General features: G+C 58.5%; 1 protein-coding gene across 2 annotated transcripts in view; it reads right to left on the reverse strand.

The window, feature by feature from the left end:
- LOC111154565 (protein kinase C zeta) overlaps positions 1–27,896 on the reverse strand; it is a 106,914-nt gene that overhangs the window by 73,393 nt on the left and 5,625 nt on the right. The gene's annotated exons all lie outside the window — the stretch shown is intronic.

The following is a 27,896-nucleotide window of genomic DNA, read 5'->3' on the forward strand; positions in this document are numbered from 1 at the left end:
AGTAAAAATGGCCCCTGACTTCTTAGTCAGACTGGAAGCTAGAAAACGCTTGGGAAAAATTGTTTCCGGTATGGATTCTATACCTAGCTAAACTATCATGAAACATCCGCTCAAGTCCCTTTCAGACTAGATCTCGAACAATCTACCTCCAGGGCCCCCTTTCTCAGGAAGGTCTGGGAAGATGTCTGAACCAGAGATTAAGCCAAGAAACGGGGTGGGGGAGCGAGGGATGAAGGAAGCAGGCAGAGAAGAGGGGCAGGGGAATCCCCAGGGTGATGGCAAAAGGAGGGCCCAGGACACACTGTGCTGAGGCCAAGGGGCACCAGGAGGGATGTGGCCCAGGCTACGCTCCTGGGAAGATTATGGGTAAATCTGAGACAAGACTTCCAGAAAGCACCAAGGCTGGGGGGCGGTGGGGAGCAAGGCAATTATTATCTCCCCCAAAACTAAAAGTTGTACAAGAAAAAAAAAAGTAATGTTAGTAGTTTGCAAATACCTTTGCAAATCACCATAATGTATGGTAATACATTAATGGTGATTAATAATAATCATAATGGGCGGAGACAGAGAGCTGACCCGTTCCAGAGACAGAGGGGAACGGGTAACACCCCAAACAGAAAACTCTGGAAACAGCAGCATAAATGTGTTATTTAGGAATCCAGAAATAAATGCCAAGAACACGCTCAGACTGAAAGGGAGCCCCCAGGAGGTGGGAGGGAAGGGCAGGGACACCCATCCTCTCTCTCTAAACCACGTGGGGCTATTCGATACCTTCAAATACAAAGATGTCAAACCCAAAATCAAATCCAACATCTGAAAATAACGTACAACGCAAACTTCACACACAAGCACTTGGCTTCCTGACCAAGACAAGGCACGCCCAGCCTCTCTGTGCTCAACGTGACTTTGTTCAGCTCCTTCCACAATCCCATCTCACAGATGAGTAAACAGAGGCACGGTGCAGGGCTGGCCGGGGCTGAGCGAACAGTGACCTCCCACTTCCCACACACACGCGGCAAGGCTCCATCTTGTCACAAGTCAAACCTTTTTATTTATTTATTTTTAAAAGATTTTATTTATTTATTTGACAGACAGAGATCACAAGCAGGCAGAGAGAGAGAGAGAGGAGGAAGCAGGCTCCCCACTGAGCAGAGAGCCCGATGCGGGGCTCGATCCCAGGACCCTGAGACCATGACCTGGGCCAAAGGCAGAGGCGTTAACCCACTGAGTCCCCCAGGCGCCCCAAGTCAAACCTTTTTAAATTTCCCATAGAAGAAGCTTAAAAAAGAAGCAAAGTTAAAACTAAAAACAAAAAACCCAGACACATTCAAACCACCAAACCGAGCCATAAAACATACGCTTGGGGTCCCCTCCGTCCGCTGACACTGGGGGGACAGTGTCCTGTCCCTGCGGAAAACGCACACACCCACACGGAGCAGGGCCAGCCCACACAGTGTCCGGCTGGGCCTACGGCACCTTTGAGACAGCCTCCGGCAGAGGATCTGTTAGCTCTCAGCATGGCTCTCCCGTCTTACCTGGTTTTGAACCTTGCTGGGGCGGGACGGCAGACCTGCCCTCATCTGCCCGGGCTGGAGGGGCGTCGGGAGGCCTCAGAGACAGAACGGTGAGAGACACGGGTCACAGAGGAGGTGCCCTACTCTACATCTTTAGGAGAACCCTAAAACAAGCTGTTACTCCAAGCACACCTATGGGGTCTCTGCGGGGCTGTCTCCTGTGCCGTAACTTTACCACCAAAAGCAATCTGAACATTGGACAAGCCATTGGTTTGGACAGTTAACTTTGGAAAAAGCTTTTCTGCCCCTCATTAAGCACCACACACTCACAGTGAGCCTGCTTCATGCCAGGGCCCTGGGCTGGAAGCTGGGGGCCTCTGAGACTCGCAAAGCCCAGATAACTCTTACGGAGTGGTGGCTGCGGGGGCAGTGGCCCTAAGTGCCATTCACCCCATGAGAGCAAAGGAAACAGCACAAGCAAAGGCCCAGTGGCAGCAGGGATTCAGCAAGACAGGCCGGACCCGCCCCGACCCCAGACCCTGAACTCTCCTTGCCACAAGCAAGACAGGGGGGCACAGAAGGTTACGTTCTCTGGATGTAAACACCAAAGACACGTCAAACAGGGGGTGGAGGTTTACCCTCCATGGGCCTGGCCTGGCTCTGGACAGCAGCCTGCAGGGCTGCCCCCCTTAGCCCAGCACAGGCTCCCCGCTCAGTGCACCCCTGAAACGGCTCCCAGTCCGTCGAGGAAACAGCCGCTGCCTCATGTCTGCATCCTCGGGAGCGGACCACAGGCACCTGCCGCCCTGAGCCTCGACCCAATGCATGGACCTCCATGGGCTCCCCTCTGCAACATCTCGTGGTCAGCACCCCTGCTCCCACACGAGATGTGGCCCTCGCCACTCCCCAAACGCCAGCAGGAACGAGACAGACGTGGGGGGGGCTTCAGGACCAGGGAGGCACCGCTGGAACCACAGACAAGCCGGGTCCCCACCAGGTCAACACCGACAGACGGGGCTGAGGGGAGCGTCCGCAGGCAGAGGGAACCATCCAAGACTCACAGCTGCTCTGCGAGACCAACTGGGGGTGACGTGTGGAAGGTCAGCAGGACCTCAGAGGGGGGCAAACAGCACATACAACTCCTTACATAACCGTCAGCGGCTCTGAACTTCGAGGCACGTTGTTGGCGGCTGACGCGCCAAGACAGGAAGAGGGGAGACCCCACGCGGGTCTGACCGGGACACAGACATGGGTGACACAAGCCACAGCCCCGACAGCGGCAACACATGGGGGGCTTTTGGGGGCAGGCGCTCCCCCAACCTGGCCCCACTCCTGGCTCTGACGGAACCCTGCCGAGGCCCCGAGGCCCAGGGGCCACCTGCTCCAGCCCGCTCTGGGTCCCCCGGCCGTGCATGGGCAGCGCGTGACCACACAGAAGGAAAGAGGCCAAGATGTCCCAGACATCCCAAGAAACTATGACACAGCTAATTTCTCCTCATTGGCAAGCACACACGTGAGCCAGCACCCCTGCTCCCACGCACCCTGCAACACACCCTGGGTTCCATAATTCAAGGATCCAAAACTAATGAGATCCCCCCGCGACCTGGGCTGGCGGCACCGAGTGGCCAACGGTCCCTCCTGCTCCTGGGGGAGGGGCGGGCTCGCTCAGCGGCCTCCCTGTCACCCCAGCACTGTCCACACAAGGGACCATCCGCCCCAGCAGCCCGTCCACCTAGGCCATCGGCTCCCCACCAGCCCAAGGGTGCCTGCTGTGGTTGTTTTTTTACAAAAACACCTTGCAAAATGGACGTCAGAAAACACCCACATCCCCACATCCCCCCCTGCCACCAAGCAGCCCCCAGGCGCATCTGGGTCTACCTCCGACCATCTCAGAACAGAACACCGGACGGGGACGGCAGCACCACGCTCATCACCGACGCCCGAGGACCCTGCTGGAGCGAGCCGGGCACGTCAACACTGGCCGTGCCACCCAGACTCCGACACGATGCTGTCGTCAACGCAGACACGGGGCCAGGATGGGCAGCAGCACGCAGAGCAGAAGCAGCCCTGCAGAGCTCGGCACAGGGAAGCAGGTGCCGGCCGCGGCCGCCAGCCCCGCAGCCCCCGGCTTGCAGCAATGCAGGCTGAGCTGTGAGCCGGGCACACGCACGTTCACGCGGGCCACGGCAGACCCCATAGCCAGCCCGTACCCACACACGCCACGGCCACGCTGCCCTCCGCCGGGGCCCCCGCGCCGGGCGGCCAGCCCCACATGAGCCCGAACGTCCTGGGGCTGCCCAGCCGGCTGACAGGCCTCGCTGCCCGGGGGCGCGTCTCCTTCCGGCACCCCCGCACGGCAGGGCGCGCTCCTCCGGGGCCTGTTTTGCTAAAAATCTGTCCCCTCTCCCCACTCTGCCCCCCACCCCCCTCCGCGGCTCAGAGCCCTGTAGCCGCAGCCCTGCCCCGGGCCTGGAGCATCGTGCGGCCCCGGGGCTGCGGGGCCAGGCCTCCTCCGGGCAGCATCAACGCCGCGCGCTCGGCCTGCAGCGCCGGGAGGAAGGGCAGGGGCGCCGCGCAGCACTCACCGGGCTTTCTTCTCCCGCCGGCTCGGCACAGGCAATTTTTATGCTCTACGGAGCGGTGGGCGTGAGGGGGGGCATCTTCCTTCCCTTCCGCGCCGACGCTGCCCTGCGCTCCCCGCGGACCCACAATGGGCAGGGTGCGCTCCCCGGGCGAGCAGATATTTAAAGGCTGGCTGGCCGGCCGTCCCCCGCCTCTCACATCCCTGCCTCCTCGTGTCTCCAGGCCGGGTGGTACCCGGCTCCCCTGGGAAGCAGGAGCCAGCAGCTGAGGCACCAGCTAAAACACGGCCTGGATGCCCAGGAGCTGACGTCACATGAAAACAAGCATCTCTGCAGGACGGTCCTGGAAGGCGGCGCAGGGCAGCGGCCCCAGGGAGGGAGGCTCAGCCCAAGAGCGCTGCGGGGCCAGAGCCCAGCTGGCCGGGCCCCCCCCCCCAATCAGGCCCCCGGGTGGGGTGCGGGGAAGCACCTGGGCGTGAGGGACCTCCGGCCCATGTCCACAGAGGCCCGGGAAGCGCCCACACAAATGCTCACGGGCTCCAAGGCCTGGGTGCTGTGGCCCGGGAGCGAAGGGAGGACTAAGGCCATGGTCCCGGCCATTGTGGCTAGATGGGAGTCCAACCCCAATTCCCTCCAATTCCATAAAACTCCCAGGAAAAGGACAGTGCCCGTCCAGCCTCCCTGGAGTTGCCAGACCAGCACTGACCCTACGTGGTCAGAGGGGCTTGGGAGGATCTGTGCTCACTGCTGTGCAGGCACAGACTTGGGGCCAAAGCTCTGGGTTCGAACTCCCGCGCCTTCAGGTGATAGAGCTGGGGCCTGAGGTCGCTGCGGAGCTCCAGTCGCCTGGCCAGTCCGTGTGCGGGCATTGCATCCGCTGTGTGTCTCATGAACACAATACTCAGAGACGCCACTTGAGGCAGGGGCCCCCATCTGCCCCTGGAAGGGAGGGCTGGTGAACAGCAGGGCTCTGGGCTCGGAGCCCTATGCCGGGGATAGCTCATGGTTTCTCGAGACGCGGAAATCACACAGAACAACCTCCACAGATTTCGGGGCCGTAAATAAAGCTCACTGTGCCTCATTTGTTTGGCTCCAGCTGCTGCAGCATGAACGATGCGTGTGCTACCGGGGCCTTCCAGGAAGCCTGCAGACCCTAAGACGGCAAAGTCGTAGGATAACAGACCAAGCACGTCTATAGGGGGCCCCGCAGGGGATGCAAACGTCTCCTGAGTCCACTGTCAGGCCTCATCCACAACCAGCTTCACGCCACCGCCCTCATCCTCCCGACGAGCACCGGCCCCTCCCACCCAGACCAAAACACCCTGTTCCAAAGAACTCCAGAAAACCCAGGCTCCACTGGCAATTGCTAATTTTAATGGAAGCCTATTTTCGGTGGATAACTAGCTTTTCCAGTTTGTTGGAAGTAATTTGAGACAAAGCTGAGTGAAACTGGATTTTTAATAAAACAACAGACATACGTACAAATACCAGGGACAGGCATATTTCCGGATTCCGAGGTGACTGGCCCACCCGGGGCCTGGAGGATGCTCCCAAGAGCTTTGGCCCCTAAGTCCCTGCCCCAGCAAGTGGTCAGCGGAGAGCCCCACACACCCTGGGGCTCTGCTTACCACCACCCACCCCTGCAAATGACGATGCAGGGGCTTGAACACACCTGAGCAGGCCGGGCTGCAGCGAGGGGCCCTTACTGAGGCTCAGACATGCCCAAAGCCCTTGGAGACTCTGGGACACTCACACAGCCCCTTGAGGGGCTGTTAGCACAGACGCGTTTACAGGGAAAGGGAACACAGGGCCACATCTACCTGCCTGACCCCACGCAGCTGGGGAGGGGCCCACTTATCGGGGGCCTGGCCCAGGCACAACCTCCATCCAACCACAGAGGGTCCTACGGTGGGTGCTGGGCTCAGCCCCGAACCCCCCACCACAGACAGGCCCCCATGAGGTGGCTGGGTGCTGTTGGCTCCTCAGAACGTGGGACGTCCCTCCCTGGGGGCGGGCTGCAGCGGGAGCCAGCCCAGGGCCACCAGCCCGTCCAGGGATGTCTCTGTCATTCGGGTGTGTGACGGGCCAGGGTCAGTGACACAGGGGACAGCAGTGCCAGGTCTCAGTGCACTGGTGGGGCACTGCTGGCCTTGACGACGGGAGCTGCCGCACCCTGATCTGAATATTCTCACAGACCTCCAGGACCCAGAAGTCCAGCCGAGTCGGGACCGACTCCACTCGGCCCCTGCTCAGCCTTGGTGCAGACGCCCTCTCCAGGGCAGGCGCTGAGTCTCTACCACAGGCCATGGGGAGGCCACAGGGGCCTGACCGGGGTAGGAACCAGCCGGCAGGGCCACCCTGTCCCACTGGGTCCCTGACCAACCACATGCAGCCGGACCAGCAGCCACCCACAGGGGTCCCCGAAGCCTGTGGCAGACACGGCAGAGACACCCCTGCCTGATGGGGACAGTGGCTGTGGGGTCCAGTTCCATGGGGCAAGTCCTGCCAGCAGGCGAGACTCCTCCCCCTCCAGGAAGCCCCCCTTGTTAATCACCTTAAAGTGTGCAGCCTGTAAGGGCCACTGGACGCCCCTCAGAGACATGGAATAACCACTCACTAGGCACAAGGTCTGGTGCTCTGCACTTCTGCAGACACTGTGGTTTTCAGATTTTGTGTAGTTTGTTTATTTGAGAGAGAAAGGTGCACATGCATGAGTGGCGGTGCGGGGGTCCCGGGGAGGGACAGGGAGAGAGAATCCCCAGCAGATGCTGAGCGTGGAGAGACTGTGACCCAAGCGGAAATCAAGAGTTGGATGCCTTACTGACTGAGCCCCCAGGTGCCCCTGGCAAACACTGCTTTATACACAGTCCCATTACTCCCATTTAACAGACAAGAAACAGAGTCACAGACACACATGGGGGGAGGAGCTGCGCGAAGACGGAAGCCTGCATCCGCCATCAGGAGCAGAGTCAGGGGACAGACCCCTCCCACTCAGACTGCCGGCCTCCAGACTGGTCTAGGGCAACTCGGTTCTGAGCCTGTGACCCTTCCCCACAGCAAACCACCCCGAGATCAGGGAGGGACCGTCCTCTTTTGGTTGGTATCGTCAACGTCCCCACCAACCCCAAGTAAGACATTTGCTGCATCTTATGGGCCAAGAAATTCAGGCTTACTGAGCCCCCGGCTGAGCATGGAGACGGGTTTGCTGCATCTGGGGCCCAAGAGCTCTGACCACCTGAGACAGGTCTGTGTCCCACCAGACGCCCGGCCCACACTATCCCAGACACAGACTCACGTTCCAGATGGATCAAAGACCAAAAGGCAAGAAACAAAATTTTTCTACCCTTTGGTGTAGCCAGAGAGGAAAACATTAACAGATTTGAACATGGAATACTCAAACGTTAACATTTCCGTGTGACCAGAGGCATTAAAAGGCACGTGAGGGAGGCGGGTTTGGAAGGAGGCTCTGGAGCGTGCACCGAAGCCGCAGAGCCAGGCCGGTGGGAGGACCGGCGTGGCCGCCCATGGACGTGCCCATGGGGAGAAACACAGTGAGTGAGGCCCGGGGCCCCGGTGGCCTTGAGGGGACCCGTGAGGCCACAAGGACCTTCTGTGCTGCTGTCCATGGGCCGCCTGGAGCACTCTGCCCAGAGCCATCAGGCGCACCTCCCTCAGACACCAGAGCTGCCACGTGACTCCTGCACCTCCAAAGCCACCCAGAGCCACCGCAGGCTTGCCACACCGAGCCCACCGTCCCCACAGAGCCTGCGCCCACCAATCTGCCAGGATTCTCAATTCCTTATCATGCCACATACCTGTCCTGGAATGCCCTGGAAATACACTGCCACGTGGTGGGAGGGACCCTCCTGGGTCTCTCAGTTCCTGTGGGGCCCTTGTTGCTGACTGCAGGGAGCCGGGCCTTCCCGCCGAACCTCCACAGCACGTTCACCTCCATCACGGCACCTGACAGGCACGGTGGCACCCATGGAGGTCCGCCCCGACGGGGCCCAGGACAGGACTGAAGTCAGGCCCCCTTCAAAGTGGGGGACCGTCACGGGGCCCTGTTGACGGTGGCTTCGGATGATGTCTGCACAGACACATACTGATCAGTCTTTAAGGTGTGGCCAAAACAAGGCTACCTGTTTCGAGCTTTCCGACCTAGAACGGGCACGAGATGCCAATAGCAGCACAAGTCACAATGGCCCGAGGGCCACGTGTCCATCCGTCCGTCCGCCTGTCCATCCGCGCACAATGAGAGAAGCAAACCGCAGGAAATCCGCACAATGAAACACAACTGAGTCCTAAAAAGGGAGGAACAGCCAGGCAGAAGAGAGTAAGGAAGGAGAGGGCCAAGCACGACAGACAGACAGGACCCGACAGCCACACTCCTGCCTCTGGGGAGCCCGCGGGACGCTCTCCGGGAGAGCGCGGAGAGCGCGCACACGCGGTGCCCACGGTCTCCGTGCGCCTCCGAAGACAGAGTGTGTTCTCTGCCTACAGCAGAATACAGTCAGCCGCAAGCCACAGAGAGAAACTGGAAAAGTCACCCGTGCCTCCAAATCAAACAAAACAGCCTTGAGCAACCAACGGACCAAAGGAGAAATCACGAGGGAGAGAAAACAGAGATACGCGTGACCAGAAGCACAGAAGCGCTTCCAGGCTGCGGGTCACGCTGCGGGGGCCACCACCCTGTGAACCCCGACCTCAACCGTGACCACCAGCCAACTAACGTCATGACTTAAGGAAAAGAAAAAGGAAAAACAAAGTAACCCACAGCCAGGAAAAGGCAGGAAATTACGAGGACCGCAGCAGAGATCCACAAAATTGGAAATATAGAAACAACGGGGAAAAAAAAAAAATCAATGAAACCAAAAGTTAGTTCTTTGAAAAGATCAAGAAAATTGACAAACTTTTAGCTAGAGGGATTAGGAAAGAAAAATGATTCAAATTACTGAACTCAGAAATTAAAGCGGGACAATTCCTACCACTGATGCTCTAGAAATAAGAGGAACCCAAGGCAGCCTGGAACCGGCGGTGGCACGAACTGCCCGGCCCAAACCCCGAAGAAACAGGATATAAACAGACCCACCACCAGTAGAGACAGCACCAGTAATCGAAGATCTCCCGACAAGAAGATCACTGGTCCTTGGGGCGCCTGGGTGGCTCAGTGGGTTAAAGCCTCTGCCTTCGGCTCAGGTCATGATCTCAGGGTCCTGGGATCGAGCCCCACATCGGGTCTCCAGCGCTCCGCCGCTCGCACCCCAGGATCCACGACCTTCACATTCACGCAACAACCAGACAACTTCGCTTTCCTCACCAGCCAAGAGACGTGCAGCACAGCAGACAGTCAGACGGGTGCTTGGAAGACCAGTGACCCCGCCCTCCCGAGGGGCCGCTCGGGCCGCTGCCGGCCCCCGCCTGCTTCCACGTCGCCGTTTCCCAGAAGCAAAACGTGCGTGAGAAGCAAACGGGGTTACAAAACGGAGGACGGCCCCATCGGAAGCGGCACTGGGGGGGGACTGAGCTTCCGGGAAGGCTCGTCAGGGCACCGCCTTGGTCCCGTGGGTCAGACCAAGTGTCCCACAGAGCTGCAGGGGTGACACGACGTGTGGAAGAGCCGGTGTCCAGGGCCGGTGGCCGTGCCACATTTCTGGGCCGTGGATCCGTGCCCTGCTCCTCCTCTAGCCTGGCTGGAAGGGAGGCCAGAGACCCCCGCCTTGCATTCCCCAGGGGCTCCAGGCCCACCCTCCCAGCCACTCCCCTGCCAGTCGGGGTCTGGCCGTCGTCACGGCCGGGGCCAACCAGCGGTGGCCGAAGCTTCAACCACGTAAGGAACCGAAGTAGGAACCGAAGTAGGAGGTCACCTTCCACGAGCGCGCTCCCGTGAACGCTGGGGGTGAGGAGTCAAAGCTCCCTTGGGGACCGCCAGACGCTCCCCAAAGCACAGGAGCGTGCATCCCTCCCCTCGCACGTGGGCTGTGCGGCGACCTCCCTCCAAAGCGGGCAGTGGTGTCTGTGGCAGACACACCCCAGCTGGGCAGCCAAGGTCACACCACAGTGACAGGCCCTGTCGGGAGCAGGGACCAGGGACTCGATGGAACGAGAGAGCGCCCCTCTGGGGTCTCCTCCCCGAAACCCACAGCCCAGGCTGACCGTGAGAAAAACATCAGAGCAGCTCAAACTGAGGGACGTTCTACAGAAAGCCTGGCCGGCCCCTCCTCAAAGCCACATGGTCACCGCAACCAGCCATCTCACACTGTCACAGCACAGAGGGGCCCAAGGCAAGGGGGCAACTGAATGTCTGTCATGTGGGGTCCTGGGGCAGAATGGGGACGTCGGGGAGAACTGAGGAGACCTGAACCAAGCGGGGACGTCACCTAATGCTGACGTGCTGGTCCGGTCAGAGTCTGCCGACACTCTACCGCGGGCGTTCATAATGGGAGACTGTGGTGTTTGGGGCCATCTTCTCAGTTTCTCCGAAAACCCAAAACTGCTCTAAAGAATGAAGTCAACACACACACACACACACACACACACACACACACACACACACTCACACACGTGCGGCCGAGGCACCTGTGAGCCCACCCAGCTCCATCGTTGCAAACCCACTCGGGGAGCCAGGGCTTGAGAGCCAGCCCTGTGCATGAGTCACCAAGGGTCATCAAAGGAAAGTGAGTCACTGCCCCTCCTGTGAGACTTGGCCCTCGGCCCCGCGTCCCACGGTGATTCAGGGCCCTCAGGGCATGCTGATTCCCAACATCCACACACCCACGCCCACTGGTGAAGACCTTAGTGCTACTTCTCCTGCATAATTTAGCCTCGGGAAGGTGTCATCTAGATGGTGTCCAGATCAACAGAGCAGCAGGAACCCAGTTATTAAATCAGACCCCTCCCAAGACCAAAGCCAAAGGGAGAAAAACACCAGCAAGAAGGGAAGCGCAGGAGGGGGCAGCGCCACGTTGGAACCTAGGAAGCAGGTGGCCCTAGGGTCAGCGGGGGACTGGGCAGAACGGAACCCTAAAAGGCCCGTGAGTCGGAGGCTCCATGCCCCAGGAAGTGGGGTGCCCAAGGTGTGGGCTCCCAACCTCTAAAGGGGGAGGCCCCGTCCTCACCCAATACAGCCGGTGGAAGGCAGGCCCGGCCTGGGGGATGGTGGCAGTCCCCTCGCCTGGAGCTGAGATGCCCCAGCCCCTCCCCGGGCAGGATTACCACACAGCTGCATCACCAGCTCTACGGTGCCCCGTGTGCCAATGCAGGCAGATGACCAAAGGTCACCCAGGGACTGTGGAAATCCTCCCATCCCAAAACAAACTGAGAAAAGAACTTCAGTGGAAACAGAGCTGTGACAAGGACCAAAGGAAACATCAAAAAAGGAGACTTTACCACTCACTCGACAGCACGACCCCATCACCTTGCCTGTCTATTGCCGCTCGGAGTCCCGACGGTACTGCACCAACTCAGCCCTCACAGTGATGGGGGGGCCGCGCCCACGGTCACACACCACTGACCACAGTCTGAACCACAGGGTGGACGGGGCTGTGCCTGAGGTCACGTGGCTGGCAAGTGGCAGAGTGGGGACCCCGCACTGTGGCGAAGAACATGGACTTGGGCCCTGCCTGCAGGGATAAGCCCAGCTCCACAGTGCATGGCTGTGATCGGGAGAACCGCGGGACCCTTCTGTGGCTCAGGTGCCACTTTCACCACAGGACAGAGACAGCAGCAGCACATCCCTCACTGAGCGCTGTGAGGACGACAGCAGCTCGCACGTGGGGGCCTCGGATCGTCAAGTGCTGGAGAACTCACACAGTTACATTATATCATGGGGCCCGTTACCATAATTAACAATCTCAAAGCAACGGGGCAATCTCCCACCTCCCAACAAGAGCAAGTCACTGTTTTAAAAAGGAACCTTCAGGGCACAAGAAGGAGCTCTCAGAACGAAAAACGAAGGACAAGACAACAAACTTAATAGTTTAGCCATGAAAAACAAAGTATCTCCTAGAAACTAAAACAAACAGAAGTGGGAAACAAACAAAATTGGAGGGCCAGTCTAGGAGTACCAGCAAATGACCCACAGCAGCTCTAGGAAAAAAATGACAGAAGGGAGGAGATCTTCAAAGAAATAAATGAAAGTATCCCGTGCCCGAATGCCCCCAGTTCCTGCACCACAGCCTCCCAGCATGAGAGACAAGAAAGGCCACATCAAGACACAGCATAATGAGACTTGACAACAATAAAGATGCGTGCGCACGGCCACACACACACACACACACACACACACGTGAAAAGATCCCGAACACCTTCAGGAAAAAATAAAGCACACACAAAAGTAAAAATGGCCCCTGACTTCTTAGTCAGACTGGAAGCTAGAAAACGCTTGGGAAAAATTGTTTCCGGTATGGATTCTATACCTAGCTAAACTATCATGAAACATCCGCTCAAGTCCCTTTCAGACTAGATCTCGAACAATCTACCTCCAGGGCCCCCTTTCTCAGGAAGGTCTGGGAAGATGTCTGAACCAGAGATTAAGCCAAGAAACGGGGTGGGGGAGCGAGGGATGAAGGAAGCAGGCAGAGAAGAGGGGCAGGGGAATCCCCAGGGTGATGGCAAAAGGAGGGCCCAGGACACACTGTGCTGAGGCCAAGGGGCACCAGGAGGGATGTGGCCCAGGCTACGCTCCTGGGAAGATTATGGGTAAATCTGAGACAAGACTTCCAGAAAGCACCAAGGCTGGGGGGCGGTGGGGAGCAAGGCAATTATTATCTCCCCCAAAACTAAAAGTTGTACAAGAAAAAAAAAAGTAATGTTAGTAGTTTGCAAATACCTTTGCAAATCACCATAATGTATGGTAATACATTAATGGTGATTAATAATAATCATAATGGGCGGAGACAGAGAGCTGACCCGTTCCAGAGACAGAGGGGAACGGGTAACACCCCAAACAGAAAACTCTGGAAACAGCAGCATAAATGTGTTATTTAGGAATCCAGAAATAAATGCCAAGAACACGCTCAGACTGAAAGGGAGCCCCCAGGAGGTGGGAGGGAAGGGCAGGGACACCCATCCTCTCTCTCTAAACCACGTGGGGCTATTCGATACCTTCAAATACAAAGATGTCAAACCCAAAATCAAATCCAACATCTGAAAATAACGTACAACGCAAACTTCACACACAAGCACTTGGCTTCCTGACCAAGACAAGGCACGCCCAGCCTCTCTGTGCTCAACGTGACTTTGTTCAGCTCCTTCCACAATCCCATCTCACAGATGAGTAAACAGAGGCACGGTGCAGGGCTGGCCGGGGCTGAGCGAACAGTGACCTCCCACTTCCCACACACACGCGGCAAGGCTCCATCTTGTCACAAGTCAAACCTTTTTATTTATTTATTTTTAAAAGATTTTATTTATTTATTTGACAGACAGAGATCACAAGCAGGCAGAGAGAGAGAGAGAGGAGGAAGCAGGCTCCCCACTGAGCAGAGAGCCCGATGCGGGGCTCGATCCCAGGACCCTGAGACCATGACCTGGGCCAAAGGCAGAGGCGTTAACCCACTGAGTCCCCCAGGCGCCCCAAGTCAAACCTTTTTAAATTTCCCATAGAAGAAGCTTAAAAAAGAAGCAAAGTTAAAACTAAAAACAAAAAACCCAGACACATTCAAACCACCAAACCGAGCCATAAAACATACGCTTGGGGTCCCCTCCGTCCGCTGACACTGGGGGGACAGTGTCCTGTCCCTGCGGAAAACGCACACACCCACACGGAGCAGGGCCAGCCCACACAGTGTCCGGCTGGGCCTACGGCACCTTTGAGACAGCCTCCGGCAGAGGATCTGTTAGCTCTCAGCATGGCTCTCCCGTCTTACCTGGTTTTGAACCTTGCTGGGGCGGGACGGCAGACCTGCCCTCATCTGCCCGGGCTGGAGGGGCGTCGGGAGGCCTCAGAGACAGAACGGTGAGAGACACGGGTCACAGAGGAGGTGCCCTACTCTACATCTTTAGGAGAACCCTAAAACAAGCTGTTACTCCAAGCACACCTATGGGGTCTCTGCGGGGCTGTCTCCTGTGCCGTAACTTTACCACCAAAAGCAATCTGAACATTGGACAAGCCATTGGTTTGGACAGTTAACTTTGGAAAAAGCTTTTCTGCCCCTCATTAAGCACCACACACTCACAGTGAGCCTGCTTCATGCCAGGGCCCTGGGCTGGAAGCTGGGGGCCTCTGAGACTCGCAAAGCCCAGATAACTCTTACGGAGTGGTGGCTGCGGGGGCAGTGGCCCTAAGTGCCATTCACCCCATGAGAGCAAAGGAAACAGCACAAGCAAAGGCCCAGTGGCAGCAGGGATTCAGCAAGACAGGCCGGACCCGCCCCGACCCCAGACCCTGAACTCTCCTTGCCACAAGCAAGACAGGGGGGCACAGAAGGTTACGTTCTCTGGATGTAAACACCAAAGACACGTCAAACAGGGGGTGGAGGTTTACCCTCCATGGGCCTGGCCTGGCTCTGGACAGCAGCCTGCAGGGCTGCCCCCCTTAGCCCAGCACAGGCTCCCCGCTCAGTGCACCCCTGAAACGGCTCCCAGTCCGTCGAGGAAACAGCCGCTGCCTCATGTCTGCATCCTCGGGAGCGGACCACAGGCACCTGCCGCCCTGAGCCTCGACCCAATGCATGGACCTCCATGGGCTCCCCTCTGCAACATCTCGTGGTCAGCACCCCTGCTCCCACACGAGATGTGGCCCTCGCCACTCCCCAAACGCCAGCAGGAACGAGACAGACGTGGGGGGGGCTTCAGGACCAGGGAGGCACCGCTGGAACCACAGACAAGCCGGGTCCCCACCAGGTCAACACCGACAGACGGGGCTGAGGGGAGCGTCCGCAGGCAGAGGGAACCATCCAAGACTCACAGCTGCTCTGCGAGACCAACTGGGGGTGACGTGTGGAAGGTCAGCAGGACCTCAGAGGGGGGCAAACAGCACATACAACTCCTTACATAACCGTCAGCGGCTCTGAACTTCGAGGCACGTTGTTGGCGGCTGACGCGCCAAGACAGGAAGAGGGGAGACCCCACGCGGGTCTGACCGGGACACAGACATGGGTGACACAAGCCACAGCCCCGACAGCGGCAACACATGGGGGGCTTTTGGGGGCAGGCGCTCCCCCAACCTGGCCCCACTCCTGGCTCTGACGGAACCCTGCCGAGGCCCCGAGGCCCAGGGGCCACCTGCTCCAGCCCGCTCTGGGTCCCCCGGCCGTGCATGGGCAGCGCGTGACCACACAGAAGGAAAGAGGCCAAGATGTCCCAGACATCCCAAGAAACTATGACACAGCTAATTTCTCCTCATTGGCAAGCACACACGTGAGCCAGCACCCCTGCTCCCACGCACCCTGCAACACACCCTGGGTTCCATAATTCAAGGATCCAAAACTAATGAGATCCCCCCGCGACCTGGGCTGGCGGCACCGAGTGGCCAACGGTCCCTCCTGCTCCTGGGGGAGGGGCGGGCTCGCTCAGCGGCCTCCCTGTCACCCCAGCACTGTCCACACAAGGGACCATCCGCCCCAGCAGCCCGTCCACCTAGGCCATCGGCTCCCCACCAGCCCAAGGGTGCCTGCTGTGGTTGTTTTTTTACAAAAACACCTTGCAAAATGGACGTCAGAAAACACCCACATCCCCACATCCCCCCCTGCCACCAAGCAGCCCCCAGGCGCATCTGGGTCTACCTCCGACCATCTCAGAACAGAACACCGGACGGGGACGGCAGCACCACGCTCATCACCGACGCCCGAGGACCCTGCTGGAGCGAGCCGGGCACGTCAACACTGGCCGTGCCACCCAGACTCCGACACGATGCTGTCGTCAACGCAGACACGGGGCCAGGATGGGCAGCAGCACGCAGAGCAGAAGCAGCCCTGCAGAGCTCGGCACAGGGAAGCAGGTGCCGGCCGCGGCCGCCAGCCCCGCAGCCCCCGGCTTGCAGCAATGCAGGCTGAGCTGTGAGCCGGGCACACGCACGTTCACGCGGGCCACGGCAGACCCCATAGCCAGCCCGTACCCACACACGCCACGGCCACGCTGCCCTCCGCCGGGGCCCCCGCGCCGGGCGGCCAGCCCCACATGAGCCCGAACGTCCTGGGGCTGCCCAGCCGGCTGACAGGCCTCGCTGCCCGGGGGCGCGTCTCCTTCCGGCACCCCCGCACGGCAGGGCGCGCTCCTCCGGGGCCTGTTTTGCTAAAAATCTGTCCCCTCTCCCCACTCTGCCCCCCACCCCCCTCCGCGGCTCAGAGCCCTGTAGCCGCAGCCCTGCCCCGGGCCTGGAGCATCGTGCGGCCCCGGGGCTGCGGGGCCAGGCCTCCTCCGGGCAGCATCAACGCCGCGCGCTCGGCCTGCAGCGCCGGGAGGAAGGGCAGGGGCGCCGCGCAGCACTCACCGGGCTTTCTTCTCCCGCCGGCTCGGCACAGGCAATTTTTATGCTCTACGGAGCGGTGGGCGTGAGGGGGGGCATCTTCCTTCCCTTCCGCGCCGACGCTGCCCTGCGCTCCCCGCGGACCCACAATGGGCAGGGTGCGCTCCCCGGGCGAGCAGATATTTAAAGGCTGGCTGGCCGGCCGTCCCCCGCCTCTCACATCCCTGCCTCCTCGTGTCTCCAGGCCGGGTGGTACCCGGCTCCCCTGGGAAGCAGGAGCCAGCAGCTGAGGCACCAACTAAAACACGGCCTGGATGCCCAGGAGCTGACGTCACATGAAAACAAGCATCTCTGCAGGACGGTCCTGGAAGGCGGCGCAGGGCAGCGGCCCCAGGGAGGGAGGCTCAGCCCAAGAGCGCTGCGGGGCCAGAGCCCAGCTGGCCGGGCCCCCCCCCCAATCAGGCCCCCGGGTGGGGTGCGGGGAAGCACCTGGGCGTGAGGGACCTCCGGCCCATGTCCACAGAGGCCCGGGAAGCGCCCACACAAATGCTCACGGGCTCCAAGGCCTGGGTGCTGTGGCCCGGGAGCGAAGGGAGGACTAAGGCCATGGTCCCGGCCATTGTGGCTAGATGGGAGTCCAACCCCAATTCCCTCCAATTCCATAAAACTCCCAGGAAAAGGACAGTGCCCGTCCAGCCTCCCTGGAGTTGCCAGACCAGCACTGACCCTACGTGGTCAGAGGGGCTTGGGAGGATCTGTGCTCACTGCTGTGCAGGCACAGACTTGGGGCCAAAGCTCTGGGTTCGAACTCCCGCGCCTTCAGGTGATAGAGCTGGGGCCTGAGGTCGCTGCGGAGCTCCAGTCGCCTGGCCAGTCCGTGTGCGGGCATTGCATCCGCTGTGTGTCTCATGAACGCAATACTCAGAGACGCCACTTGAGGCAGGGGCCCCCATCTGCCCCTGGAAGGGAGGGCTGGTGAACAGCAGGGCTCTGGGCTCGGAGCCCTATGCCGGGGATAGCTCATGGTTTCTCGAGACGCGGAAATCACACAGAACAACCTCCACAGATTTCGGGGCCGTAAATAAAGCTCACTGTGCCTCATTTGTTTGGCTCCAGCTGCTGCAGCATGAACGATGCGTGTGCTACCGGGGCCTTCCAGGAAGCCTGCAGACCCTAAGACGGCAAAGTCGTAGGATAACAGACCAAGCACGTCTATAGGGGGCCCCGCAGGGGATGCAAACGTCTCCTGAGTCCACTGTCAGGCCTCATCCACAACCAGCTTCACGCCACCGCCCTCATCCTCCCGACGAGCACCGGCCCCTCCCACCCAGACCAAAACACCCTGTTCCAAAGAACTCCAGAAAACCCAGGCTCCACTGGCAATTGCTAATTTTAATGGAAGCCTATTTTCGGTGGATAACTAGCTTTTCCAGTTTGTTGGAAGTAATTTGAGACAAAGCTGAGTGAAACTGGATTTTTAATAAAACAACAGACATACGTACAAATACCAGGGACAGGCATATTTCCGGATTCCGAGGTGACTGGCCCACCCGGGGCCTGGAGGATGCTCCCAAGAGCTTTGGCCCCTAAGTCCCTGCCCCAGCAAGTGGTCAGCGGAGAGCCCCACACACCCTGGGGCTCTGCTTACCACCACCCACCCCTGCAAATGACGATGCAGGGGCTTGAACACACCTGAGCAGGCCGGGCTGCAGCGAGGGGCCCTTACTGAGGCTCAGACATGCCCAAAGCCCTTGGAGACTCTGGGACACTCACACAGCCCCTTGAGGGGCTGTTAGCACAGACGCGTTTACAGGGAAAGGGAACACAGGGCCACATCTACCTGCCTGACCCCACGCAGCTGGGGAGGGGCCCACTTATCGGGGGCCTGGCCCAGGCACAACCTCCATCCAACCACAGAGGGTCCTACGGTGGGTGCTGGGCTCAGCCCCGAACCCCCCACCACAGACAGGCCCCCATGAGGTGGCTGGGTGCTGTTGGCTCCTCAGAACGTGGGACGTCCCTCCCTGGGGGCGGGCTGCAGCGGGAGCCAGCCCAGGGCCACCAGCCCGTCCAGGGATGTCTCTGTCATTCGGGTGTGTGACGGGCCAGGGTCAGTGACACAGGGGACAGCAGTGCCAGGTCTCAGTGCACTGGTGGGGCACTGCTGGCCTTGACGACGGGAGCTGCCGCACCCTGATCTGAATATTCTCACAGACCTCCAGGACCCAGAAGTCCAGCCGAGTCGGGACCGACTCCACTCGGCCCCTGCTCAGCCTTGGTGCAGACGCCCTCTCCAGGGCAGGCGCTGAGTCTCTACCACAGGCCATGGGGAGGCCACAGGGGCCTGACCGGGGTAGGAACCAGCCGGCAGGGCCACCCTGTCCCACTGGGTCCCTGACCAACCACATGCAGCCGGACCAGCAGCCACCCACAGGGGTCCCCGAAGCCTGTGGCAGACACGGCAGAGACACCCCTGCCTGATGGGGACAGTGGCTGTGGGGTCCAGTTCCATGGGGCAAGTCCTGCCAGCAGGCGAGACTCCTCCCCCTCCAGGAAGCCCCCCTTGTTAATCACCTTAAAGTGTGCAGCCTGTAAGGGCCACTGGACGCCCCTCAGAGACATGGAATAACCACTCACTAGGCACAAGGTCTGGTGCTCTGCACTTCTGCAGACACTGTGGTTTTCAGATTTTGTGTAGTTTGTTTATTTGAGAGAGAAAGGTGCACATGCATGAGTGGCGGTGCGGGGGTCCCGGGGAGGGACAGGGAGAGAGAATCCCCAGCAGATGCTGAGCGTGGAGAGACTGTGACCCAAGCGGAAATCAAGAGTTGGATGCCTTACTGACTGAGCCCCCAGGTGCCCCTGGCAAACACTGCTTTATACACAGTCCCATTACTCCCATTTAACAGACAAGAAACAGAGTCACAGACACACATGGGGGGAGGAGCTGCGCGAAGACGGAAGCCTGCATCCGCCATCAGGAGCAGAGTCAGGGGACAGACCCCTCCCACTCAGACTGCCGGCCTCCAGACTGGTCTAGGGCAACTCGGTTCTGAGCCTGTGACCCTTCCCCACAGCAAACCACCCCGAGATCAGGGAGGGACCGTCCTCTTTTGGTTGGTATCGTCAACGTCCCCACCAACCCCAAGTAAGACATTTGCTGCATCTTATGGGCCAAGAAATTCAGGCTTACTGAGCCCCCGGCTGAGCATGGAGACGGGTTTGCTGCATCTGGGGCCCAAGAGCTCTGACCACCTGAGACAGGTCTGTGTCCCACCAGACGCCCGGCCCACACTATCCCAGACACAGACTCACGTTCCAGATGGATCAAAGACCAAAAGGCAAGAAACAAAATTTTTCTACCCTTTGGTGTAGCCAGAGAGGAAAACATTAACAGATTTGAACATGGAATACTCAAACGTTAACATTTCCGTGTGACCAGAGGCATTAAAAGGCACGTGAGGGAGGCGGGTTTGGAAGGAGGCTCTGGAGCGTGCACCGAAGCCGCAGAGCCAGGCCGGTGGGAGGACCGGCGTGGCCGCCCATGGACGTGCCCACGGGGAGAAACACAGTGAGTGAGGCCCGGGGCCCCGGTGGCCTTGAGGGGACCCGTGAGGCCACAAGGACCTTCTGTGCTGCTGTCCATGGGCCGCCTGGAGCACTCTGCCCAGAGCCATCAGGCGCACCTCCCTCAGACACCAGAGCTGCCACGTGACTCCTGCACCTCCAAAGCCACCCAGAGCCACCGCAGGCTTGCCACACCGAGCCCACCGTCCCCACAGAGCCTGCGCCCACCAATCTGCCAGGATTCTCAATTCCTTATCATGCCACATACCTGTCCTGGAATGCCCTGGAAATACACTGCCACGTGGTGGGAGGGACCCTCCTGGGTCTCTCAGTTCCTGTGGGGCCCTTGTTGCTGACTGCAGGGAGCCGGGCCTTCCCGCCGAACCTCCACAGCACGTTCACCTCCATCACGGCACCTGACAGGCACGGTGGCACCCATGGAGGTCCGCCCCGACGGGGCCCAGGACAGGACTGAAGTCAGGCCCCCTTCAAAGTGGGGGACCGTCACGGGGCCCTGTTGACGGTGGCTTCGGATGATGTCTGCACAGACACATACTGATCAGTCTTTAAGGTGTGGCCAAAACAAGGCTACCTGTTTCGAGCTTTCCGACCTAGAACGGGCACGAGATGCCAATAGCAGCACAAGTCACAATGGCCCGAGGGCCACGTGTCCATCCGTCCGTCCGCCTGTCCATCCGCGCACAATGAGAGAAGCAAACCGCAGGAAATCCGCACAATGAAACACAACTGAGTCCTAAAAAGGGAGGAACAGCCAGGCAGAAGAGAGTAAGGAAGGAGAGGGCCAAGCACGACAGACAGACAGGACCCGACAGCCACACTCCTGCCTCTGGGGAGCCCGCGGGACGCTCTCCGGGAGAGCGCGGAGAGCGCGCACACGCGGTGCCCACGGTCTCCGTGCGCCTCCGAAGACAGAGTGTGTTCTCTGCCTACAGCAGAATACAGTCAGCCGCAAGCCACAGAGAGAAACTGGAAAAGTCACCCGTGCCTCCAAATCAAACAAAACAGCCTTGAGCAACCAACGGACCAAAGGAGAAATCACGAGGGAGAGAAAACAGAGATACGCGTGACCAGAAGCACAGAAGCGCTTCCAGGCTGCGGGTCACGCTGCGGGGGCCACCACCCTGTGAACCCCGACCTCAACCGTGACCACCAGCCAACTAACGTCATGACTTAAGGAAAAGAAAAAGGAAAAACAAAGTAACCCACAGCCAGGAAAAGGCAGGAAATTACGAGGACCGCAGCAGAGATCCACAAAATTGGAAATATAGAAACAACGGGGAAAAAAAAAAAATCAATGAAACCAAAAGTTAGTTCTTTGAAAAGATCAAGAAAATTGACAAACTTTTAGCTAGAGGGATTAGGAAAGAAAAATGATTCAAATTACTGAACTCAGAAATTAAAGCGGGACAATTCCTACCACTGATGCTCTAGAAATAAGAGGAACCCAAGGCAGCCTGGAACCGGCGGTGGCACGAACTGCCCGGCCCAAACCCCGAAGAAACAGGATATAAACAGACCCACCACCAGTAGAGACAGCACCAGTAATCGAAGATCTCCCGACAAGAAGATCACTGGTCCTTGGGGCGCCTGGGTGGCTCAGTGGGTTAAAGCCTCTGCCTTCGGCTCAGGTCATGATCTCAGGGTCCTGGGATCGAGCCCCACATCGGGCTCTCTGCTCAGGGGGGGCCTGCTTCCTCCTCTCTCTCGGCCTGCCTCTCTGCCTGTGATCTCTGTCAAATGATTAAATAAAATCTTTAAAAAAAAAAAAAAAAAGAAGAAGAAGAAGATCACTGGCCCAGACGGTTTCACCGGCAGATTCGACCAAACATTTAAAGAGCCAGCACCAACCCTCTCAAGCGTTTCCAAAACACCAAAGAGGAGGGAACTCGCCTAAGCCGTTCTAGGAGCCGGGCCTCACCGGCGCTGAAGCCGGGCAGACAACACTGCAGGGAGGGAAAACCACGGACCGATGTTCTCGTGATCACCGGCGGAAAGTCCCCGGCAAAATTCTGGCCAACAGAACTGAGCCGCACAGGGAAAGCTTCCACCCTGGGGCCAAGTGCCACCTGCCCCCAGAACGCAAGCGCAGCTTGTGGACGAAACTCCACTCGGGGCAACACCCACGAACACAACGGAGGGAAAAAACACACGACCATCTTCACGGACGCAAACAAGGCATCTGAAGAGTGGAACATCCTTCCGGATAAGAACAGTCACTAAACCAGGGGACGCCAACACAGCAGAGCGGGAGAGCCAAAGGAGAAGGGAGGACGCAGGAAATGCTGAGTGAGAGAGGGCTTCTGGTGGGGGCTGTTGGGGCGCCGCAGACCACGAGGTCGCTGGAACCACGGAAGGAATTCCTCGAGCAAGCTGGACGCAGCCTGACGGCCAGCGGCACGCTGAGTGTCTCCAGGCTGCGTCAGACACGCGCCAAGCTCTCGTGCTGGGGACCAGGCTACTTGGTGCCTGGGTTTAGAGATAAACGTTACAGAAATGGACAACTCCACGTTTCCGATCTAAATAGGCAGTTTTGGGGGCGTCAAGATGCCTCAGTCAGCTGGGCCTCCAACTCTGGATGTCAGCTCCGGTCATGATCTCAGGGGTCATGAGATCGAGCCCCAAGCTGGGCTCTGCGCTGGGCATGGAGCCTGCTCCGGACTCTCCCTCCCCCTCCTCTGCTCCCATGAGTGCACACTCTCTAAAAACAAACAGGGGTGCCCGGGGGGCTCCGTGGGTTGCGCATCTGGCTTCGGTTTGGTCCTGATCCCAGGTTCCTGGGATGGAGCCCCGCGTCGGGCTCCCTGCTCGGTGGGAAGTCTGCTTCTCCTCCCTCTCCCTCTGCCCTGCTTGTTCCCTCTGTCTCTGACAAACAAATAAAATCTTTTAGAAAAAAATAAAATTAAAATAAAAACAAACACGTAAATAGGCAGTTTATTTAGGCCTAAGAGTGCTGGACGAGCCCGGCTGATGCTGGCAGGATTTCTGACAGAGCTCGGGACTACAACTGAGCTCGATATCCTTTTGACAGGTACTCAACTTTTTTTTTTTTTTTAAGATTTTATTTATTTACTTATTTGTCAGAGAGACAGAGAGCAGGAGCACGGGGAGCGGCAGGCAGAGGGCGAGGGAGAAGCAGACTCCCAGAGGAGCCACGAGCCGGAGGCAGGACTGCACCCCAGGAACCCGGGGTCATGATCTGAGCCGACGGCAGATGCTTACGGGGCCACCCAGGTGTCATTCAACTTTTTTAAAACACTCAACAAACAAGGCACAGGGGTCGTCACGTGCCCGTTTCTCCCCATACTACCATGCGATTAACTCAGTTCTGACACCACTCCGCTACGACGTCAGATCACACACGGGAAGGGATCGGTCCTACAAGACGGCCCTCCCCGACTCCAGTCACCAATCCGGGTTGTCACCCATGCTTCCGACAGAATGGCAGATCAGGCAGTGCCACAATCCCCTCCTGGGTGTGATTAAATTGCTAGAGTGACTGGATTAACTCGGGACAGACGGAAGAGATGCCTAGGGAAAGGTATGGGGGAAGGGCACAGGGCTTCCATCCTCTCTGGGCAAGCCACTCTCCCCACATCGCCGTGTGTTCATGAACCCAGAAGCTCCATGAACCCTCGTTTTGGGGTTTTACAGAGGTTCAGTTCATAAGCATGACTGACTGAACCTGCAAACCCTCTCTCCCCACCAGAGGTCAGAAGGGAGGACCGGAAGCTCCAATCCCTCCCCCACAAGGTCTTTCTGGTCACCACCCCCATCCAGAGGCCCCACCCTAAGTTACCTCATTAGCATCAACTCCGAGTGTTCCAAAGGGACTCTTAATGATTGAGGAGACAATGCCATCACTCAGGAGACCCCTGGGGACTTACGAGCTCTGCCAGAACCTGGGGGCCAAGACCATGTGCGCTCCTCATTACAGCACAGATGGAAACTACCTTCACAGAGTCAAAGCCCTATAAGCAAGCCTCCAGCAAGACTGAGAGCTTTTCCTCCGAGATCAGGAACAAGACAAGGAAGCCCATTCTTCTCTTCTGCACACAGCGGGGAAGTTCTAGCAGGAGCAATCAGGCAACAGAAAAGTAAGAGCACAAAAACTGGAAAGGGAGAAGTAAATTGACCTCTGTTTGCAGATGATACAGAAAACCCTAATGATTCCACAAAAACGCTGTCAGAACTAATAAATTCAGTAAAATGGGACACAAAACTCAGTTGCATTTTTACACACAAGCAATGAACAATCCAAAAAAGAAATCGAGACAAGAGTTGCATTTTACAGTAGCATCAACAATGAAACACTTCAGAGTAAGCCTAGCAGTAAGGAGAAAGACTTGGGACACCAAAAACCACAAAACAGTGCTGAAGGGGATTAAATGGGACAAACGTAGTAGAACATCCCATGTGTTGGGCTAGAAGGCTTAATACTGCCGTGTTAATTCATCTGACCCAACCTACAGATTCCATGCAATCCCTACCAAAATCCTAATGACATGGTTTGCAGAAACAGAAATACCCATCCTAAAAATCATCTCGAGGGACGTAGAATAGCCAAGCCACCTGGAAAAAGAACAAAGCTAACAGAAAGAAAAAAGTAACAGAAAAATGAGATGTTGGCATAAAGACAGACAACATGAAGTCCAAGAGAATAGAGAGCCCAGAAACCAACCCTCCCGTGGCGTCCTATGGTTCTTAGCGAGGGCGCTAAGATCATCCAATGGGGAAAGGTTGTTCTTTCCAGCAAGCGGTGCTGGGAAAACCAGATATCCACACGCAAAAGGATGAAGTTGGACCCCTACCTCACACCATATACAAAAATTAACCCCACATGCATCAAAAGCCTAAATGTAAAGGCTGAATTTATAAAACTCTCAGAAGAGAAAATAGAGGGTAAAACTCGACCACGTTGTATTTGACAAGGATTTTCTGGATCCGGCACCACAGGCAATAAAAACAAGCCAAGGGCCGTCTGTGCGTGAACGGACACACCAAATGTGGTCAGAATGGCAGGACAGAAGGTGGAAGGCCGGGAGCCAGGGGCTGGGGGTCAGTGCTTACCGGGGGCAGAGTGCTCTCTTACAAGATGAGGGCGGTTCTGGAGCTGGACGGTAGAGACGGTTGCACACAACGCGAGTGTAATTCGTATCAATGAACCGTACGCTTAGCGGTCAGGGTGGTAAGTGTCCGGTTATATGTAATTCACCCCAGTATAAAACTGGGAAAGAGAGAAATGTCACTGTGGCACCTACTACAAAGGCATGAACTTTGGAAACACCAAGCTGAGTAGAAGGAACCCGTTACAAAACACCACAGGCCACGTGATTCCAGGACCGGAAGTCCAAACCAGGTAACCCCACAGAGACTGTAGGGGGCCGAGCGGGGGCTGGCTGGAGAGTGGCTGCTGATGGGCGGGACAGGCCCCAGAAGTAGGCAGGCGTGGCACAGCATGGGGTGTACTAAATCCCACAGAATCATTCACTTTACGGTGGTTATACATTCTATGTTATGGGCACTCTGCACAATTTTTTATAAAATTTTTTAAAAGATTTTATTTATTTATTTACAGACAGAGATCACAAGGAGGCAGAGAGGCAGGCAGAGAGAGAGGAGGAAGCAGACTCCCCGCTGAGCAGAGAGACCGATGCGGGGCTCGATCCCAGGACCCTGGGATCATGACCTGAGCCGAAGGCAGCGGCTTAACCCACTGAGCCACCCAGGCGCCCCCCCAACACTATTTTTTTAAAGATTAATTTATTCCAGAGAGCAAGCGAGTGGGCGCGTGCACGGTGGGGAGGCAGAGGGTGAGGGAGAATCCTCAAGCAAACTCCCCACTAAGCACAGGACCCGTCTCGGGGCTCGACCCACGACCCCAAAATCATGACCTAAGTCAAAACCCAGAGTTGGACACTCAGCCAACTGAGCCACCCAGGGGCCCCAGTCCACACACTTGGGCAGCAGGAGGTGCTGGAAGGTGTTCAGCTAAAAGCAGACGCAGCCCCGGGTGGAGCGAGGTGGCCCTTGTGGCTGCCCGTGCCCAGGTGCCACCACGGGACCACATTTCTGCTGCCTGTCATCTCTGGCCGCCGTCCGCCAATCCATCCAGCCCCCTTCACACGTCCCTGACACAGCTCAGGGGCGCAGTTCACGTGGCACCTGTCGGACCCTCTCACTCCCCGGGCGTCAGGCTGCTGCTTGAGGCCAAGAACTCGGAACACGAAAGCCCACGCAGGCACCAAACCATACAGCACACCCAGTCCGTGGTGGCCGTCAGTGGCTGGAACTGTCCGAAATGAGCGTGGGAATCAAGCCAAAAGAGTAAAATCCCGGGGAGACACCTGCACTCAAAGAGCCCAGGAGCCCGGGATCCCCTCATGAGACGGGCACTCTGCTCACAGCCCTGGGCAGCGAGGTGAGCCCGTTCTCCTGAGCGCCTGGTGCTCAGGTGCGGACGTGTGGATCGGTGGGCAGGGAGACACCGGTCAACGGCCCTCAGCCCGTGCCTGGGACTCAGCCAGGGCCCAGGGCCGGTGGGATGATCAACCACGAGGACACAGGCAGGCGGGACAGCCAGGGCGGTGCTGCTTCAAGTTCACATTCCTACATTCCCCTGCGGTGACACAATCGGCCACGCCCACTCCCACCTGCGGCAGGGACCCCAGGCCACGCAAGGCCAGGCCCGGCCTGGGGGGCGTCCAGGCTGGCTTCCCTCCGAGGCTCCTCCGCGGCTGCCAGGGTCCCTGCAGGCCATTCTGTCAGAGTCACCATGTCTGCACCTCGGGGCCCACCCGGGCCCTCCTGGCCCCCACGGCGTGTCCCACCTCATAACTCTCTCTGGACCCACATCCTGGCAGCGCCCAAGCCGCATGCTCAGCGAACCGTGCAACCGCACACGTGCCCTGGCCCATGTGGCCGCCCCTTCCCCGGAGGGGCCACTGCTGGAACCTTCTTTTCCACGGGACACCTCCTCAGTGCAGCTCCCGGCCTCCGACTCTCAGCCGCAGCCCCCTCCCAGCCTCGCCGCTCCCCCCCACCCCCCCCACCCCAGGCTACACCGATCCCGTGTTTATGGGGCCTATCACCTGCCCCCCAGCTAGGAGGTCCTAGGGCGCCCGCGGCCCCCCACCCGGCCTGTGTGCCGCACACACAAGCAGGACTAAGGGAAGGAACATGTCCCTGTGCTCCTTACGCTCTCCCCAAAACCGCCCCTCTGTCCACTGCCTATAGGACAGCTGTGGCCGAGACCCAGCCAGCCCCGGCCCTTCTGGCCTCATCAGACAGCCCGCTCCACTGCGGCCAGGAATCCAGAGTCCACGTGGCCCTACAGCCTGGCTGGCGGCTCCTTCAGGGTCCCCTGGTCCCTGTTCCCTTTGGAAGCCCCAAGGCCAGACCCCAATCCCAGCCACTCTCTCCTCTACGCTAAGGGCCCCCAAATCTATCTTCAGCCCCACTGCTTTCCTAAACCCAAGAATGATGCACACAGCTGCCCACTCACCATCTCCCCTCCACCCAGCCTCTGCTCGAATCCTCTGCTCCAATCTGCTCGGGGCTGAGCCAGGGAACCGCCTTAGCTCCGAGGAGCGACACGGCACCAGGCCAGAGGAGGGTCTGGGTTGTTGGTGAGCAATTCATGCCCCACATGGGAGCTCTGGCCTCAAGGACAAAGTGGGGCCAGACAGCTCTGACCAGCCTGGGGTCCGGTGGTCCCTGGGACAAGGCCAGAAGCTCTGTTCTGGACCCACTGCCCCTGGGACTTCCTCCCGTGTCAACAGACCCACATCCCTGCATCCGTGGGGGCCC

Source organism: Enhydra lutris, unplaced genomic scaffold, assembly GCF_002288905.1.
Source record: "Enhydra lutris kenyoni isolate GAN:26980312 unplaced genomic scaffold, ASM228890v2 scaffoldscaffold38, whole genome shotgun sequence".
In the NCBI taxonomy this organism is placed as follows: Eukaryota; Metazoa; Chordata; class Mammalia; order Carnivora; family Mustelidae; genus Enhydra; species Enhydra lutris.